Raw genomic sequence first — 20,117 nt, forward strand, 5'->3', positions numbered from 1 at the left:
TACGCTTAGTGGACAAGGCGACTTCAAAAATTACAAAGGTAAATAACAAACGGAGCAAAATTTTTACAAAAGCAAGTAAAATTTGTATCCCCGAAGAGGATGATCACGTCAAACTCCATATATTTGTGGAAAGATAATCAATGCCACATACGTTAAATGGTTCCAAAACATAAGAGTGTCGTACTAACGGAGCCACGATTAATGTGATGACAAGGAACATCACTAAGGTGTGCACGTTTCTAAGAAAAGACCTGCAGAGCTTCCGTTGTTGTTTGAAAAAATACGACGAATAAACAACCTGTTATATTTCTCTCCATACAATTAGAGAATACGTGACAGAGTATATTTCAGAGGTTAGGTTATAAAGAATGTTAGTTAGACATATTACACAGCCCTGCCAACATTTTCGCTTACATTTGATATTCTGAATAAATGAGAATTTGTGTACATCTACAACCCGAAAAAATAAGAACACACGTGTTATGCAGCTTATACAAATATCATTCTGAATGGTTTGTTTATGGGAAGTAATATTTTACAGGGCTAAATATTAAACACAGCCACCTGTTGCTAACTTATTAATATGCATAATTCAAACGAACCACAAAGGTTCAAAGAAATTTCCACCAATGCAATGTTTTTACACTGGCCAGGCAAACGATTGAGCTCATTAGAAAAATAACAAAAGAGCAATCGAACATTGCATTTACATGACAGATATCCAGTGGAAAGAAGGGAAGGTGAAAAGAAATTCAGCATGGACAATTTTCCAGCCTACATCCATGGTACAAATAATAATAACATATTATTTTATATGGCTCTAGCAAGTTAAACAAACGGCAAACTGTTTCCATACTTACAATATTCTATCAGTCATGTAATGTATATTTAATTTGTTTTTTGTGATTGCCCTTCGTCCAATACTGACGATAGGAGTTTTGGTCTATCTGAATAATACCACTTTTTTCGAAGCAACATATTCCAAATCTAGTTTTTTTTTCGTCGAGCGTATAATACATATTAAGATCACTGATAACATCAAATCACTATTTGGAAATATTGTGAATTCATTCAAGGACTAAAGTATTATGATACATCAAGATTGTTGACACATCGCTATATTCCAGGCTACTGGCACATCACCATATTTAAGATTAGAATATAATTTATTCGGAATTTCATTCAAATTCACTTGAAATACTCTATAAGTTTGGACTTGTGCTGGAATTTTCAGAACTATTTGGGATTTACTTCACAATACTGTAAGTTCGTTTTAAATTTTCACTTTTTATTCTAGGGACATACATTCTTTGTTAATTTTACAAAACTTGTTGGTTTTCGCTCTTTTCTCTTACTTTGTTTAAGACCATAGAATCGTAACGGAAAATTTTGTGATCGATCGGGATACTAATATTTGAAAAATATTTCACAGAAAATAAAATTTCTTTTGACATTTAAATTGGTTTTTTTTTTTTTTTTTTTTTTTGATTTTTTAATCTTTTATTTGGTTTTACAAATTTAAGAAATATCTACTGAAACCAAGTATATTTCACAATGTCATCTAAAGCGGACAACTTTGTTTTGAATCATACTCAGGAACGCTTCGGGTCCTTGGAAAAGGACGAATGGATTGAGCTTGCCAGACAATATGATCGTTCTGAAGCAAATGATTCTTTAACAAAGCAAGAAATAAAAAATATTTTGCTCCACTATCTGGTAGAAAATAATTTTTGGATTAAAATGCTTTGGCTTTTATTTGTAAGTTTATATCTGTTATGGATATGAAATTAAAAGAATTGCAATTACAAACCAGACAGAAATACACTTAAGAATGCTTTAAATTCAGATAAAGCAATAGAACAAGGATAGAGTTATTCCAAATGCTCTTATTTCATGAGGTCAGGGTCACATTCATATATTGAAAGCAGTACACGTGTTGTGTTAAACAAATTCCTAGTCTGATTATATTATGGAGAACAATAATTCATTCATGTCTAAAGGGTCAATGTCATTTATTCGGCATTCTGCCAATAGCTTTCCTTAATAACATATTAAGAGCACATGCACTTTTCAGAGTATGTTATTATCAGATACTTTGCCTTTATCTGAAAAATCTTCTTCATATGAACGTGTTCTTTGTCAGGGAGTAGAATGTGAATTGTTAATGTTCCTCTCGTTGTGTAAATTTATCCTCATACTCAGGTTCAGGATCCGTGACTGTCGGAGTGTTGGTTCTTTGCCCGTTGAGGATTTTCATTTCTCATATGCAATGATCGAGCTGGAGATAACATTGTGGTTAATCCATTTGTAAAAGACAAGCCTTACTTGGATAGAAAAGTTGATTCCGTTGATATTAAAATCCCTGTTTTATACCCAGTTTATGCAGTTAGTAGAGCTATGATAAGAAGAGCAATTGAGAATGATGTTGATCAGGAAATTATTCCATTGGCTTGCACACTTATTAGTCAGTAGTATGATGATGTCATTTCTTTTATTCTAGTATGGATAAATCAAGAGGGATTGATCATAGTAATTCTCTTTTTACTATTTTATTTTCTCTATTTAAATCAGGGTAACAAAACACGTTCACAAGTTGTCGAACAAGAACAAGGTCATGATATATCCTGTTTGTATCAGAGAACTACTAACGAAATAGAAAACACACAAGTAGCAGTTTCCTTTTCTGTCAAAACTGGGTCATACTGATATAAAGACCACCAGAGGCATCCTCTCTTAATAAATGGTCAATAAGCTATCAGATTGTTGTTCCATGTTCATATTGACGTACAAGTATTATTCAAGCCCGTTAAACTCCTTTAGTTTATTATTTAGGAGTCAATGAAACATATAAATTCTTACATCAGTTTTATTAGCCGAAAATTGAAATGATGTTTCTACTTATTGTAGATCTTTCCACACTTGTCAAATGGTTGAACAACTCAATCAGAAGATATTTTAGGTTCATTTGCAATATATTCCTCCACTGGACGAACTATTAAACAGAAAAGATGACAGACTGTGTCGATCCCTTTCGTAAGAGCAAGGCAACCTATATTTGTTGACCATACTGCGTCTATCCACAGGATTTGTAGAGGAAATTCCTTTGGGGAATATTTAAACTGAAACCATTGTAAGGGAAGAGCTCTGATAAAATTTTGTACACAATTTGGCCTTTTCAAATATTTTCAGTCGAATCCAGGATCAAATTTATGACTGGAATTTGCCAGTAAGTTCTTCATAAAGTTAGGCATCCAACAGTTTAAATCTTCTGCCTATCATCCTGAATGTCATGGGTCTTGGAAAGGATTCGGTCATGTTTCAATAATACTTATACGATTGGGGCAATAGTGTTAATTTGCCGTTGTTTGTTGTTAGTCAATCTGTTTAAGAGGTCTGGGGTTTTAGTATTTTTCAATTAGTTTTTGGACCTACTGTCCGTGGACTACTGAAATCATTAAAAAGGAAACTTTCTTCAAATGAACATACCAAATTAATCTTCTTGACTATGTCTCAGAATTTAAATAGAAATTGTCAGAGCCTTGTGAATTAGCAATAAATAATCAACCTTCTACAGTCAAAAGTTAAATTAATGTACGATCGTACTCAAAACGAAAGGAGTTTTCAGCCTGGTGAAAGAATTCAGCTAAATTTCACTGAGGGAAAGAGCAAAGGTAACTTCGATACTCGTGACTACCTGTGGAATTTATCAATGTAAAGTGATGCCGTTTGGGATGAAATGTTCTTCGTCAACTTTCCAGCGTTTAATGATCACGATAACATATAGTCTAGATAATTATGATGTTTACACCATCTAAAACTATAGCTGGAAAGATCACTTCGAAATCATTCAGAAATTATTACAATCAGTTTGGGTAAAAGCTAGTTTTGCTGTGCTTGTGTTATGCTTTTAGGACATATAATGGGACACAGGCAAGTTAGATCTGTGAATTCACTGTGCGTATGAGTAAAAAGCAACTGATGCGATTTTTATTCATGGCCGACTACTATCGTAAACTGTTCTCAATATTATCCATAATTGCCAAACCCTGACTAATTTGTTGGGTAAGAAAACCAAATTGCATTGGTATGAAAGACCTGTTTGCTCAATTAAAGGCCAATTGTACGAATACAACAGTTCTTTCAGTCCTTTTTTGAGTCAGTCGTTTAAAATTTATGTTGATGCACTTGACGTAGACTATGCGGTGTGGATCATTCATTGTGTTATTTTTCAAACAAATTCGGCAGGTACCAGTAAAATTATTCCATATTCGAGAAGGAATATTGACTTTTATATTGACTATGCAATAATTTGAAGTTTATGTTAGAACATCTCCGATTGTTGCATTCAGAGATTAGACACTCTAACTTTTATTAACAAAATGAAAATCAGAAATCGGATTGTTAAGGTTCAGATTGATGTTGCGGGAATACGATATTGACATCAGACGTATGAAAGGAAAAGATAATATGATTACATATGCATTTTCACGTGTACGGAAGTACTATATTGTTCAATTTTGTGTATATTTTGTGTTATTCATAACGCATCTCCCTGCGTAATTCTTTTATGGTATATTCTGTAAATTTGAATAATTTGCAAAAGCAACGTTAAAGTTTATTGTATCAATCTTTCTTTTTATTTATGAGGGCAGTTGTCATCCGTATTTTCATTTACATTGTTTGATTGAACTTTGTCAGCAATTTAGGGTCGCAGTTTGGGCCTTTCTGACTAATGCCTTTTCTTTAGAGACAACACATTACACGGCTAATTTTGTCCATGATCGAAGATTATATATTAGGATATTTATAGATTGCAGGTAAAAAAGTAAACATGTTTATTTGGATATGTGTGTGTGTGATTTAGATTTATGACATAACTTTACAACTTTTTCAGTCACACCTCTACGATGTCTTCAGTGTCCCAGTCTATAGTGACGTCTAGCACTGATGCGTCATGACGCAGACATGTAGCATCATGTCAACCGAGTCAAATTATCTTGACAGCAGGCCGACCAGTTCTAACACTAACTTCTTTGGAATGACTCGTCTGGGGTTCGAACCCACCACCTCCCAATTCCGAGGCGTACGCTCTAATCTCTTAGGTCACCGGAACAGTCTAACTGGATCTCCTCCTAATAAACATGTTGTATGTGATGTTTATCGTGTTCTTTATTAAAATTCATCTAATATACCTGACTTTGTTTATAACATAGACTGTTCTAGAAATAAATATTTTACCCTCAACCCGATCATCTTATTGTGTCTTAGTATTTTGTGTTAAAATGGATTAATTTATTTAATTTATTAATTGAAATTATAATTTGCTTAAATATTCCTTATTCTCTCTCTCTCTCTCTCTCTCTCTGAAACAGAGTGTTTTCTTCCTTTTTTCTTCCCATTTTCTTTTGTCCTTCAATCGAATAAGCATCGTCCAGCTGAGAATATTGCTTTACACGGAGATCCCTGTCGAGTTTATACAATTCGAAATACATCAATTTTCCACTCTTTGTTGTTTTTATTAGATCTTGCAAATCCGTTTTTAACCAATGTATAAAATATTTACTTTTAAAACCCCTATACTAAACCCAACTTTTAAAACGATATTATTGGTTGTGGTTAATACTTGAGACGCTTCAGTTCGTTAACGTACATAAATATATTGTTGCGTGCCGGTAGTTAAGCACTAAATAAACGTGACATATTCCGACAGGCAAATCTAATAGGTGTCCTTCCCTGTGGTGTAGAGTTGGACTCTATTTGCAAGAAAACACTCTCTTATTTTTATACACACTTGTTTACCTTAAAGGCAATTTTGACCAGGAACATGACACAATAACAAGCTTACGTAAGATGTATTGTTTTGTTTTTGATGGGTGTAATTTCGCAAAGTTCACTAGGTGGTATGAATTTACAAGATGTTATATTTCAAGGTGAACAATGTTTTATTTGGATTCATTTGCGTTAAATTTTCTTTCTTTACCAAAATATTATCGTCATGGCAAGACTGCCCATTTCTTTCCTCTCTTATGTCAGCTAAAACTTTATAATATTTACAATAAGCTAGATAATATTGTTTATTTGTACTACAGATGAATAAACGAACCAATGACTTAAAAAAGAATCAACACTAATTTACATATGAAATGGGTTACACACGGCTGCGCTGCTTTCGTTGTTATGCATCATCCATATATTACTGTCCATGCTTACTACAATTTATACATATTTATTTTCTAGATTGCTGCAAAATATTTCTCTGACTTAAAAAGCAATAAAAAATATACATTTTTAAATTCATTCGGATTAACGGTAAATAAATAGATTGACTTATGCGTGGGCTATTGGACATAAAGAAATTGTGTTTTACGTATTTTAGGAACATACAAAATTAAAGAGGAGTTTATTTAACGATTTCTCGATTTTATAGTCACCTGTTAATACTAATCAGAGTCAGACCTATGCTACTAAGCTTCTCCACTGAATGCGATAGTATTGTCTTGTATTGGGGTTTGACTGAAGTTGAACTAGTAATGAAATTCTTTTCAAATATTCGGGGTCAAGAGAAATGGCAGCGATAGGTCATCTTCGTTTGTGCCGATATTATTTCATGCGACACAGTTTTTGTTCTAACATTTCATAGCTATCAGGATTTTTTTTACTTGCATGGCTTTCGTTGCTTGATCTCTTATGTTATACTTTTATTGCAACCATTTGCAATCTTAATCAAGCTTTACTAAAACAAAAATAATACTTTAGTTAAAAGAAGCATTATGAAGTGTTGTGTGTTTGCGGATATGCGATAAAGAGAGGATTATTTGCTTCCTCAGCACTCGTAAAGAACTACTTGACATTTACAAGGTTTTGTGCCCATTTTTGCATCGTCGTTGCTGTGCTTGTGATTGTTCAAAAGAGAACTATGGAAAAATCAATTTTGAAAGCGAATGGTTTATTTTCAAGGTGCGCACGAGGAATGTTGATCTTCTGATCTGTCGAAATTAAACTTAACCTGTAATAGTTTATTTCGATTGAGATACATTTTGTAGGCTTTTATATCAACCTTTGTACCTTTAATATATCATGCATGAACTTTTGTGACACAAAAAGAACCAATATTCATCTTTGTGAATAAACTTAATATAACTGTTTCACTTGTTACAAGTCATGTCGACTCTCCAAACCGGATACTTTACGTCAATGAAAATTAGTAGTACTAGTAGTACCTTTCTCTTTAAACAATGACAAAACAAGTCTATTCGTGTGGACTGTTCGTATACGTAAATGTTTCACTGATTTGAGTTAATAGTTAATATGAAACGAAGAACAATGCACATCTTGGACATTTCAAGGAAGAAAGAGAAAGTACCATTATCGAATTCGTTCTTAAGTGAAAGTGAATCCATATGGTTCATCAAATTAATGTGAAATCAAAATTTTGTACCAAGTTGAAAATGACGTGGCCATTACATCATGATGTCGTCGTTATGATTCGAAGAATTCTGGTAGAGACTGAACAAAACCTGCTGTGTTTTGCTGCGACATATGTGCCCTGTTAAATAATGGAATTAAAATGTTTATATAAATTTTAACCACAGTAACAGCACTATAAGTAAAACAAAATAAAATAATGTAAACGAAACCTTGGAAACCTGAGATCTAAAACCTTTCGCAAAAGGTCTTAGATGGCTTTACGTTTCAGACCTCCGCTGAGATATTAAACAAAACAGAGAGTTACAGACAAAATAATTATTTCAGCAACGCTCACTTGTCCTACCATAGTTCATAAGATTAATCTATAGTCTTTCACAAGTGCGTCACTCAATGAAAGGACCATTATTCTCGAACAAATATTCCACTTCGACTAAAGCGCTAAAATGCACACCAACTAACCAATATTTTTACTTGAGCTCTTAATTATTTAAAACTATGTGTTTTTCAAAACGTTAAAATATGTCGTTCATTTCACCTAGCTATCTTAATTGGACGCCCTTAATTGAACGTCACGTGTTCGTAAGAACTATATATCAAATCGCCTACGTGTGGCTAGGAACTTTGTCTTCAACAACTGAAAATTAAATGATATGTGATGTGTCTAATTTTTTTTTTGTACATTATCGGTCTGATTTGAATGAAAACGCTTTATCAAATTAACACACACGATTAAACATTGAACCAAACCAAAACGGACATAGGCCAATGATTTTTAATCGTTGGTAAGACATGTACATCAAATAAATGTCATAGTGCAAGACTGCAATAAAATGATTGAGTTTCCGCTAACATATTTAAGAAAACAAATAACCAAGAAATCACATATTTGCAATTATTTATAATTCTACTCTATTAGCTCAACAATTGTATCCTTGGTTATTAGCACAGATATGTTTGCGAATCAATTTGCGGCTACAGCCTCAGTTAGATGTCGAATTATTGCAGTTTTAACAACTAAAGTATATACATTTAATATTGAGATTGGAACCGAACTATTTTACTAGAAGTTCATTTTGAATCGTGGCCCATAGAATTTATTATAAAGTTGAATTTGCAAAACACATTTACAATTGTTAACAAATAATCCAAAGAAGGTTTGACAGAATAAAACTTAATTTAAAAAATATAAGAGTAAAAAAGCAAATTAATTTAAATTTTGCAAATGATTGTCTGCTTTTTATTGGTAACCATATTTTTCATCGCGTTTTCACATACTCTAATGTTGTTTCATGTAAAGATAATACGTGTATTTACATGATTTATCATACCATCTTATTACGTTGCGAAACTTACGAGAATTATAGCTGAGTAATTCAAATAACTGTCGTGTTTCCGCTCTCTACAAATCTGTGTTCTGTCACTTTTTCTTATAACCTGTAATTTACTCACTAGATAATTGATATTCCAAAGGTTAGGTATGTTATCTCAAAAGAAGAATGCTACGATAATATGTTTATTTATGTCATTTGTAATAAAACTGGGCGTGAATAAAGTTGCGTTACCTTGAAGTTTAACATGTGGGTGTTTGAAGTTCATCTAGAGGTTTCTCCGTGCATCTAGATAACTTCTCTAGTAGTTTTATCCATAATTGTGACATAGCTTTGAAGCAAATGTTTCTATAGCATAAGCAACACTGTAGCAGACAAGTGATGTTCTCATGTCGCAATATCCCTATATATGCTGAACACTTTGAAAGATATATATTTTACATTAAGGGGTCCGAGTGGTCTAAGCAGATCACCTTTACAGATTACAAACATCTCACAACCGTCACATATCTCAGCACTGTTGGTTATGTGATAAGCTTGCCATTGGCTTCCCGTGGGTTGTTCGTTGTTCCCATGGGGTTTTGTTTAGCTGGAACTCGAACTTACTTTGATCGATGACTCCATTCAAGATTGCTCTGCTATTATGTAACTTCCACGCGTCGTAGAGGATACTTGGTTGTCGTTCTGATCAACGTCTAACTGATGTCGTGTCGCACTTTATATAAAACTTCCCCACGGCGCACATCATATCTGGCTTCTTCATTGATGCTTTTGTACTCGTTTGCATCGGCCATAAAATGGAACAATTTAATACTTCCATTTAGTCTCAGACGTACTTCCACCACATTTAACTTGTCTTGCAAAAACATGTCTAAATACGAGCGATCCATCATTTCTAAACTACCGCTTTGTTTAATTTTCATTCTTTCGTTCGACGGTTGTTACATCCGACATTATGAGGTTTGTCACCTTCTGTCAACTCCGCGATGTTGTCCATGATATCAGGTTTCCATACAACGAAGGCACCTATATGTGGCTTCCTGGTTTCTTTCCCTACGTCAAGAGATGTTCCAGGTACGCTTGGTAAGGATAAGTATCCATGCTACTGCTAAGTAATTTGTTATTCAAGTACACATCAACTTTGCTGAACAACGAATAGTCAAATTGTTGATGGGAGCTACTCGGTCATCAATGCCTGGATTGGTGTTCAGGACTTTGAATTTCAAGTACAAGTGACTGTTATGCAGATCGATGTAATCTTCGGTTTATCCTTTGATTTAAAATTCGAAAAGGGTTGATGAAGTCAAAGACAGCAAATGATGAATTTCTACCCAGTTGGATTCTAATAGTAACATCATCGTCGATGGCATTGCAATCAGATCGAGTTCTGGCTTGGAACATTGTCAAGAATCTCAGTACATCATTTTATAATGTAGTGTTTCGATTAGCAATCATAACTCTGACTACTCCTGTTCTTCTTGATTTCGTATTATTTTTCTGAATGTGTTTATGAGATCTGAAGGGGTTATTTCGGCCTCGTCCTATGAAGGACGTAGAGCAAAAGGTAATGCCTTGGCCAAAAGTTTGAAACCAATTGATAGTGATGTCTCAGCGACGAAAAAGGGCTTCTCCAGTTTGAAGTAAAACATTTTTCCTGCCCTTCTGAAGGCTTCGTTTGGACTTTGATTTTCAATGAAGACGTTTAGAACTAATTATTTTCCATGCGTCAAATCGTCGTCTTTGTTGTTGTTGTTACTATCAGTACTATATTTCAAGCAAGGAGTGGTAAGAACATAACTAATACATCTGCTGATCAACATTGTCAACAGCTGTTTGTCTCCATGTTTCAAAATTAACTTTGCAATCGCTGATCCCATGATACAATACACATCAACATTTTTCCACGTAAGACGAAATGGTGTTAGGAACACGTTTTCCACACCACACACACAGTGGCTGTTTTCGCACTTTTTGAAGAGAGGAACTCTAATAATAGGGGAATGCTGCTGTGTTTAATGGCATGACAGTCATTTCCTCCTAATTTTATAACTGATGACTTGTGAAGTGGCAACCGAAGATTCGAAACTAGGTGGATAGCCTTTTCAAAGCACGTTTATTGCTTTAAGTAGACTTTAGCCTACTTTACGTATTCTTCGATCGAGAATGCTTTCAATATTACAGACGTTATCTTCTAGTTTCGGTCACTCGTTGCAATTCATTGAAGCAAATGTTCCTTTTAATGCTTATCCTTGTTTGCTTCGTTGGATTAACGTGATTTGCGCTCATACTGGGCATGTACCACGAGTTACTGCACGCACAGCGTGCTTGTTAATTACTCGTGGGGGAAGGAAAGAGAGCCACATCCCCCAGGCTTTTATGTGTTCAAAGAACACTTATTAATTCTAACCTCAGATTGTAGGACTATTAGAGTCCTTAACAATCTGAATGAAAGGTTTTTACATGAAGGGGAATAGACCCATACACACTCATGTATATAAAGTTGGAATTTCAGCCAGCGATTGAACTCACCAGATGTCAACCCAAGCAGTATGTAACGTCCGCTGCGATTGGTCGGCAGCGATGACGTCACATTAGGACACCTGTTTTTTTGACGGGTGGAAATGGTCCCACATTCGGTCAATGGTATGATGTCCGAGCTAGTCAAGGTAGAAATTTGCTCGGAAAGCCAGCCGTGGATGTTGTGTACTCCCAGAAACACCAGCCCGTACTTATTTTAAATCTAGTTCAGTTTTACTAATGGACAATAAAAACTACCAATAATGTGTTAGCCACCAGTGCAATTAGATCAAATCCAGCAAGTCTTAAAATGTTCCTACTTCCTAATTCATCGTTCTAATACTAGTACATAGTGCACGTGTGAATGCCCTAAGAATTCCTATATAACTAATATGTCTAAGCGACATTTAAAATGTTTGGTCACTGTTAGGTCATAAAGTTTTTAAGTCTATTGTGGTAATCCAATGGATCAAGTTTGTGTGAATATAGTTTAATCAAGGAGGAATACCAAGCCCAAATGGCTCCATATAGATAAGAGAAAATTTGTAGCCCTGAGAAGGGCTTTATAGGCGACAATATTTTGGTGGAGGACCCACTGTCGTAAAGTCAGCAGGTGGAAAATATGTCGTCCGTTGTCGCTCTTTAAGCGGACCAGGCTCGATCAGATCCATCAGTATCCACTTGTTAAAAGCTGCGGGGAAGCGTACTGCCGGTCCGGTAAGCTGATGGTGATGTTTTAAAAAGGTCGCAACCATGACGGACAGGTTTGCTGGGCATTCCATAAGCATTTCTCCCTTCTTCTTGAGGTTTGCTTCTCCGTTCATGTCTTCCAATTTATAGATAGGATGATCATGTCCAAGAACTTGTCTCGTGACCCGAAGCAATTTGGTCGTCCAGTTATGTAAATAACCTTTTATAAATTCGTGTTTGGTTTTTCCAATGCGAATCAGATATCTGTTCTATTTTTGGGAGTGGTAAGTGACAATGGATCAAATGCTATCACTTCATGTTTAGGCGACACTGCAACAATGTTTTTCACAACTTTGATGATCTAACAGTTTATCAATCATTTGGAGAACGGGGGAGGACAGAATACAACTATAAACTTGGTGTTGAGAATTCTGAGTTTACTATCAATCATACAAGACATTTTGTATATTTGTTACGCGTTTAATTTTGTTCAAAGTGTGTAACTAGAAAAACATTAATATTGCCAGAATGAAACCGTGAACACGCATAATGCATAATTGATTCCGACATCAATGTGATTCAAATTTAAATAAAAGCAGCTCCATAGAAACAAGTGTACCTTGTTATTTATCTATTTATGTCTCATTAAATTCGTCTGTACGTTCTGGTGTTATTATAGTCTTTGTGGAATTCGGTGCCTCTAATTTCTCCGGAAATGTTCCATGTTTTTGTTTTCTATCTGTCCGCTGCTATTGTCGTGGACTTCCTTTTATGTTTCTAAAATTATTTCTAATTCCATTTTCACTTCTGATTTGTCTTTCACCGACTCATGATTAACGTTTCTTATATTAATGACAAGCAATGTCGTAGACATAATGAGCTACCTCTTGTATCCGGTATGGAGGCCAAGACTTTTCCAGTCACGTATATCTTTCGAGTCCAAAAATGTGTCGGTGATGCCTACTATCTATATTGCACTATATTAGTTACAAAACGTGAATAAAGTTCCAGAATGCCTTCTTCATATGGAGATTGACAACTTGTTTTCATTTGTGTTCCCAATACTTTTAAAACAATTTGTCATAATTGTATATAGAAAGTTTTGTAGTCATGTCTTTCCAGTAAGTACGTCAATTGTAACAGTGAAACTGTCTATTCGACAATTTTTGCACTAATAAGCTTTTTAATTGTACTCAGGTACCTCTTTCCTGTATGTACCTCAATTGTAACAGTGAATCTGTCTGTTCGACAATCTTTGCACTATAAGCTTTTTAATTGTACTCAGGTACCAGTATTTAAAACGTCTATGTGGTAACAGTTGTGATTGTTCTTTGCTTTTTACTTCAATCTATACAAGCTCTCTGTATCTAAGGTTCTTGTAGATCAGGATGGAAACTACGAATGCTCTCTTTTAAAGTTTCCGTGTAGATAATATTCATGGCCGATTAAAAGAAGGTAGTGAAAGCACGGAGACCGTCTAAAATGTTCCAGGAAATCTGAGCTACTCAAAAAATTGCTGTCTCTTGTGTACAATCAAAGTAGACAAAGATAAATCCAACACTTTCTCTTTGCATTGTTGTGGTCTTCGTTTTTTTGTAAATCACTTTTTATGTCTGTCAAATATGAAATTAATCTTCACCTGCTACTACTTATCGGCTATCTATCTTGGTGGATCTTGACGCTTGTAATCTTGTGGAAGAGAGGGTAGACGTTGTTTGTTCAGCCCCAAAATTAACTGGCGTGCACTTATTTGTTTACACACACATTATCTTTATATATATATATATATATATATATATATATATATATATATATATATATATATATATATATATATATATATATATATATATATAAGCTTCTTAACCCAAGAGTATATTCATTCAGCTTAACGCTGAGAAGAAGAAGATGGAAGGGTAAAAACGGATCACCTTTCTCTTGAGAGATTTACAGAGAGTCATTCGAAAGATTGCTTCAATAAGACAAAAGGCTACTCTACCCGAAATAAAAGTCAATATACTTGTTATGTCTGTCAAGGGCAACGACATTGGGCTCCAGAATCTCCACAACATCAAAGGAAAGGAAATACAGAGCTAAAGAGACATAACAGGTAAAGATGCCTGTTATCATTGTCAAAAAAAAGGACATTGGTCTCCTGAGTGTCTCTTGAAGAAAAGAGGACAAGCAGGACGAAATGAACAAAATTCTTCAAAAAGTAACAAAGAACTCGTGCTCTTGCTCATCAAGAAGGAAAACAAGATATGGGACACTGAATAATAAAATCCCATGCCAGCAAAGACGACAGAAGAGACCAACAGTAAAAGAAAGAAAGAATAAGAAAATGGACTTTCATGATGTGTTATGAAATTGCACTGCAATTCTGATTTCGAGAGAATATGCTAAAGAAAAAAGGTAAGTATATCTGTCTTGAGTTTTGTTCTTTTAGCACGGATAAGATACTCAAGCAAGCACACTAACGCATTGAATCATAGAAAGAGATTTAGGTTTTACTTGATTTTTCAACCAGTGAGTAGTATCTCCTCTAACAGATATAGATAGAAATTAATAGAACCGTGGACGTTTTCTTGAATCACTCATAAACCACTTATGGATTTGGCATCATAAACTTTAATTGTCCTTATCCAAATCCTCCTACTGACGCGGTTGCTGCTTTGGCAGTGGTAGTAGTAATTGCTGGTGTTGGCATCAAAGTGGCAGTGAAAGTGGATTTACTGAGTGAATGTTTAGAAATCTTGACACTTGATGGTCTCTTTCTCTTATTTTTAGCTAATGAAGACTGATACATTCGTCTCAGACACTTTAAATCCGCCAAAATGTCTTGTAGCACACTTGGCATTTTTTTCACTCCCTTCCTTCTGTTGACTGTTTTCCCCTTCTTCTTCTCAATTTCTCTTCTTTTGTTTTCTTATTGTTATTGTTGAACAAATGCTTCTTCTGCTTCTTGCTGTCGTTGCAAAGAATTCTCCAATTCTTCCTTCTGTTTCTTTCTGAAATCATCCACCAATGGTAACAGTGTGGAAGGAGTTGCAGATGGTACTATAGTCGCAGACAAGCATCCATGTGGAGACGACAGGAAATCAGTTAAAAATATGAAAATTTATTTGTTTTATACCTATCACTTTTTACTCAAAAACAGAATTTTTCCATCATTTCCTAGAAGTCAGACACTGATACTCTCATTTTTCAGTTGGTTATCACGATCCTCTCTAACGAAACTGGAACTGCTTTATTTCCTAGATGTTTCCCTCTTACAGCTGAAGAAGCGTGAACAGATATGAGGTAGCCTCACTTGACATGGGAAAAAAGGGGGTGAGGAACATTCTCTGTAAAAAAACAAAAAAAGAATTGTAACAAGTTCCAGCAATTCATCCGATCGATTTTTTTAATAACTGTCGAAATAAGGCTGTCGTCCCAATGCAAGTTCCCCACCTGAGCCTCTCACATCACTTTCAGGAGAGATCTTTTCATAGTCATTCAGATGATGTGATGCAAAAATTGAATAAATGAAAATCGCATATATGGCTCTTCTGTCCCCATGGGTCTAAGAATTCGCTTTACTAACAGTGGTAGAATGGAAAATGAGTGACTGTTGTTTCACGCACTTGTTCATAAACTGCGATATTCATGCGCATATCAACTGATCAATATGTAATTCGGTTAAGTAATGTTAAGCGATTAACGTTGGGTGGGGGTCAGTTAAGTCTAGTGACTTTTTTTAATTATCTGAAACTTCCTATGGATATAACAAAATTTTCATTGTTATAGTATTTCGATCTTGAATTCCATATCACGTTTTGTTGTCAGCATCGGAAAATCCGGATCATGAAACTATGCTTTGCGTCTGATAATTATCCGGATTTTCTAATATTGACAAATTGACCTGAGCGAGCAATCAAGATCGCATTACTAGGATGAGTATAATACATGCATAACTTTCACAATATTTTACATAATACCACGTGACAGTGCCAGATTACCAAATTGGCAGAGTAGGCATCTACCTATGGGCCCCACGCCTTTTAAGGGCCCCGCGACAACGGATCAAAATAATACTGACAAAACGTATAAGTAAATAATTTGCGAGGGGAGGGGGTGGGCAAGATTTCGACTGCCTAAGGGCCTCCCCAGGGTTTAATCTGGCACTGGCACGTAAGAACTTTACCATAACTAAACTGACTCCTTTACGGGTTAGTCGATACCCTAAAAAAAATGCAGTCAATTTTATGGAACGCTGTCGCATTACGGATGAATGCGTAAGATAGTTTATTGGGGGGGGGGGGGTCTTTTTGGTTTGGTTTTTCTAACACAACTCAACATTATGGAAATCAATGAGTCCAAGACACGAATGTAAAATATATTGGGCATATTCTTATGGAATCCATATTGGTGTGATTTTGTTTTCCTTTTGTTTTAATACTTGTCAGGCCTTTTGCATAATCGTTCATTTAAAGTATTCGAATTATCGTTTTCTAACGTCCTATTAGCTGTAAAACCCATAAAGTTATCAACTTCGTGAATATAGCCGTCTTATGAATACTTTAAAATCCCTATCCCTTAAATTTGGATCTCAACAGCTTCGGAAAATACATTAAAATGCTCCACACCTCTGCGAGAAAATGAATGATAACACTAACATAGTTCGTTTTGTTTTTCTTGTTGTTTTTTTTTTGGGGGGGGCGGTTTTTTTTAAAATATTTGATGAGGTGAAATTTCCATAGCTTGTACTCCATCAGTTATTTCACTATCTAATGAAACTGGCTCATCATTCTGAGAATGGTCAATTATTACTGTCTGAGAACCATAAAGGTTTGTGTTGCTCTTGTTGTTTCAGTTCGCGTATAATTCACCAGATGGCTTACTGTTATTTCTGTTGTATGTATAAGCCTCTCTCCAAAATCTTCCGTTATAGCCATTAATACACTACCGTCTGTAACTTTATGCTTCTTCACAACTTTCTTACATGTATTACTCCCTAATGTAACACATTTAGAACACCTTACACTTTTGTGCCTGAGACACACATTTATATGTACAATAAACGCAATTTGTGCGTCCTGAAATCTGGTGTCAATCGAAGCACCGATCTTAGTTTTGTTTTCATTAGAGTATATACATACATTCTTTCCAAAGAAAAGAGCACACACTCAAAATATATTAGGGGAAAAAACTGTCATCAATATCATTTAGCGCAGCAAGGTGCTCTGCACTGCTGACACGTGAACTTAGGTCACGTACACTTCATATACCTTATACTATCAGTCATCTTTGATCATTATTCCAAATGAGTTTCACACGGAATTTATTGTTGTTATTGGTGTTGTTAGCAGGGAGTTCTAGGACTAAGTTATTACGGATTTTATATTAAATGCAGCGGTGCATAGCCAGAAAATTGACCTAAGGGCAGTACGCGAAATCTAGTATATGTGTATGAAATCTTTTTATGACTAAAGGAAATAATCCACTCTGCCACTTGTTGGAGTAGCGATGTCTTCACCTAGAGAACCTTCCCATTTAGCAAAATCAGTTATGTTACTTTGCACCTTTTCACCTTGGCTACATGGTCTTTGTTTACGCGAGAAACGTGACACGGAGGTATCTTGACATTTTCTATTTATCATGTTGAACTCTCCTATTACAAATACTTGTATTATAAATATATATTTTTCAAAAGTGCAACAGTGATTTGCAGTACATTGTGTTACGTGTTTAGGCTCGAATAAACAGTCACACAAGAAAAAGTGACAACAACAAGCTTTGACAAATTTAACAAAAAAAAATTCCCTGGAAAAATACTGTAAAAGTAATTTAAAAAAAGAACTTACGGTTCCAAGTATCATCCAAGAATAATCCACGAAAAAAATTGTAAAAGTCCTAATAATAAAATGTTCTAATGAAGAATCCAAGATGGAAGGCGATGACATATGCTGTATCCTGTTAAATGTTGTTATATACGGTTCCTTGTAGAAACGATAAATAATCTTCCGGTTTTGGAAATCCAAATAAAATTTTTTAAGAAATGTCTTTGTTCAAGAATTCTGTATAAGCACATGTATATTTCCAGGAAAAAAGAATCAATCCTTTTGAATCTAAAACAAATCTGAAGCAAAAATAACACATAGCTCGAAAACTGGCTTCAACAGAAGGAAATGACATGAAATCGAGCGTTTTTAAGCCCAGACTGACTGAATTCTCTCTAAGCATCACTTATTAACACTAACTAATGCGTAATTTTAGAAATGCCTGAATTACGGGATAGAGCATCACTTGATCATGTTTACATATTAAAAATCACGTAGACCCAGTATGACCTTGATAAAAACGAATCATTTTACTCTAAGAATAAAAATTTTAAAAAGATGTTTAGTTCAGTAAAAATTATTTACAAACCTAGGGTCACGTATCCAATACAGCCCCGATCTCACTCTTATTACTCCCACAAAAAAATAAATTTTAAAAAAAGAACTTGCTGATGTGACTGCTACTAAACTTATATTAGGGTCCAAGAACCATGTCTGCCTTATGTTCACAGAAATGAATAGTCAGGCTCAAACTATTTTATAGAAAAGTACGATTTCGTAGTAAACAGAATTACATTATTTCAATATATAAAACAATTAAAAATTTTGAAAGTTTTTAAAACTTACTAATATTTCAATCATATATAAATTAAAATAAATATACATAACAATTGAAATACCCCACCCACTAAATACCCCCTACTCGTTTTGAATTATTGATTAGCAAAGTCATTTATATTCATATGAGATGTATGAAAGGGGTTGACCCAAGTTTCAATCGAAAGTAAAATGTCACAGTCAGATAGCACTTTCCATGCTCATGAACACATACGTTTCCTTTTAATCCATTAGCTTTCCGAGATATAATGAAGATCGTATCTACTAGGGATAATCTTACTCTAAGTGTTGATCACGTGACCGTCAGTGTAAAGTATGTCTCTGCTTAATTTTACTATATGTCATTTTTCATTGATGCGTCATGTGATGTATATTTGATTTAATTATATCTGACCTAATATATATTTATTTCTATTTAATTGTTTGTCGGTTTTAAATATTTATTTTTTATTTTTCATTACATGATATTGTAATGTAAATTTATTTACTAGAGATGATACTTTTTTCAGAAAATAGTTTGACCTTGACTGTTAGTTTATAAACACCATGTGTTGATCTAAATCCTGACCTTGTTTCAAAATGTGCGGCAATCACGTAAACAGGTTCTATCTTTATTTTAAAATGATTGGTTGTTGTCGAGGTCATGATAGGACTGCGTACTTAAGATGTAAACAAATTTGTTTATTTTTTATTTCTTAGAGTAAAATGATTGGTTCTCGTTAGGGTCACACTGAGTGTACGTGACCTTTAACAAATACGTAATTTCTATAATCTTCTTGAAGATGATGACATGAGCCCTTGTTTATGTTTTACGTTTAGAATACGATATAACCTATGTTTTGGAGAATTATTCTCAGTAGAAGTAGAAGTAGAAGCTAAGCTGTTAAATTGGAAGTTGTATGTTGTGCTGTTTGGAGTTATTTCAAATTACTTGGATTCGAAAGAATTAATTCTGTTATTTTTCTGGAAAATACATGTGCTCATGTGAGATTATTAGTCAAAGACAGTTCTTATAAGATTTTTTTAAATTTCCAAACCCGGAGTGATAATTCTTGTTTCTATCAGGAACTGTAGACTTCAACACTACAGATTGTATCATACGTCATTGTCTTCCATCTTGCATTCGAACGCTCTGGTGACCTTGTGGTTAGAGCGTCCGCCTCGGATGCGGGAGGTCATGGGTTCTATCCCCCGGCCGAGTCATGCCAAAGACTTACAAAAATGATACTAACAGCTGCCTCGCTGGGCGTTCAGCATTAAGAGGTTAGTGTTAGGACTTGTCGGCCTTGTGTCAGGATAATGTGACTGGGTAGGACATCATGCTACATGTCTGCGGCATGATGCCCCAGTGCTAGACATCACTATAACTGCCACATTGCAGACATCGTAGCGATATGACTGACAAAGTGTTAAAGCTACGTTAAAAATCCAAATCACATCACACACACACATCCATCTTGGATTCTTCGTCGGATTCGAACTTGAAATCAGTAGAACA

The 20,117-nt window shown here is 34.8% G+C and overlaps 1 protein-coding gene across 5 annotated transcripts in view; it reads right to left on the reverse strand.

Moving 5' to 3' along the window:
* The window catches only part of LOC149795686 (uncharacterized), a 54,140-nt gene extending 35,961 nt beyond the window's left edge, over positions 1 to 18,179 (reverse strand). Inside the window, exon 1 of one of the 5 annotated variants that reach the window (XM_089965554.1) lies at positions 17,807 to 18,179. The gene's annotated coding sequence lies outside the window, so the exon portion shown is untranslated. Of the gene's footprint in view, positions 1 to 67; positions 282 to 17,806 lie in introns of those variants that run through there. The other 4 variants (XM_089965552.1, XM_089965550.1, XM_089965553.1 and 1 more) reach the window with 4 other exon arrangements.
* Between the last annotated feature and the right edge of the window lie 1,938 nt (positions 18,180 to 20,117).

The sequence above is a fragment of the Sinohyriopsis cumingii genome, chromosome 7, assembly GCF_028554795.1.
Source record: "Sinohyriopsis cumingii isolate HCF-2022 chromosome 7, ASM2855479v2, whole genome shotgun sequence".
Lineage (NCBI taxonomy): Eukaryota > Metazoa > Mollusca > Bivalvia > Unionida > Unionidae > Sinohyriopsis > Sinohyriopsis cumingii.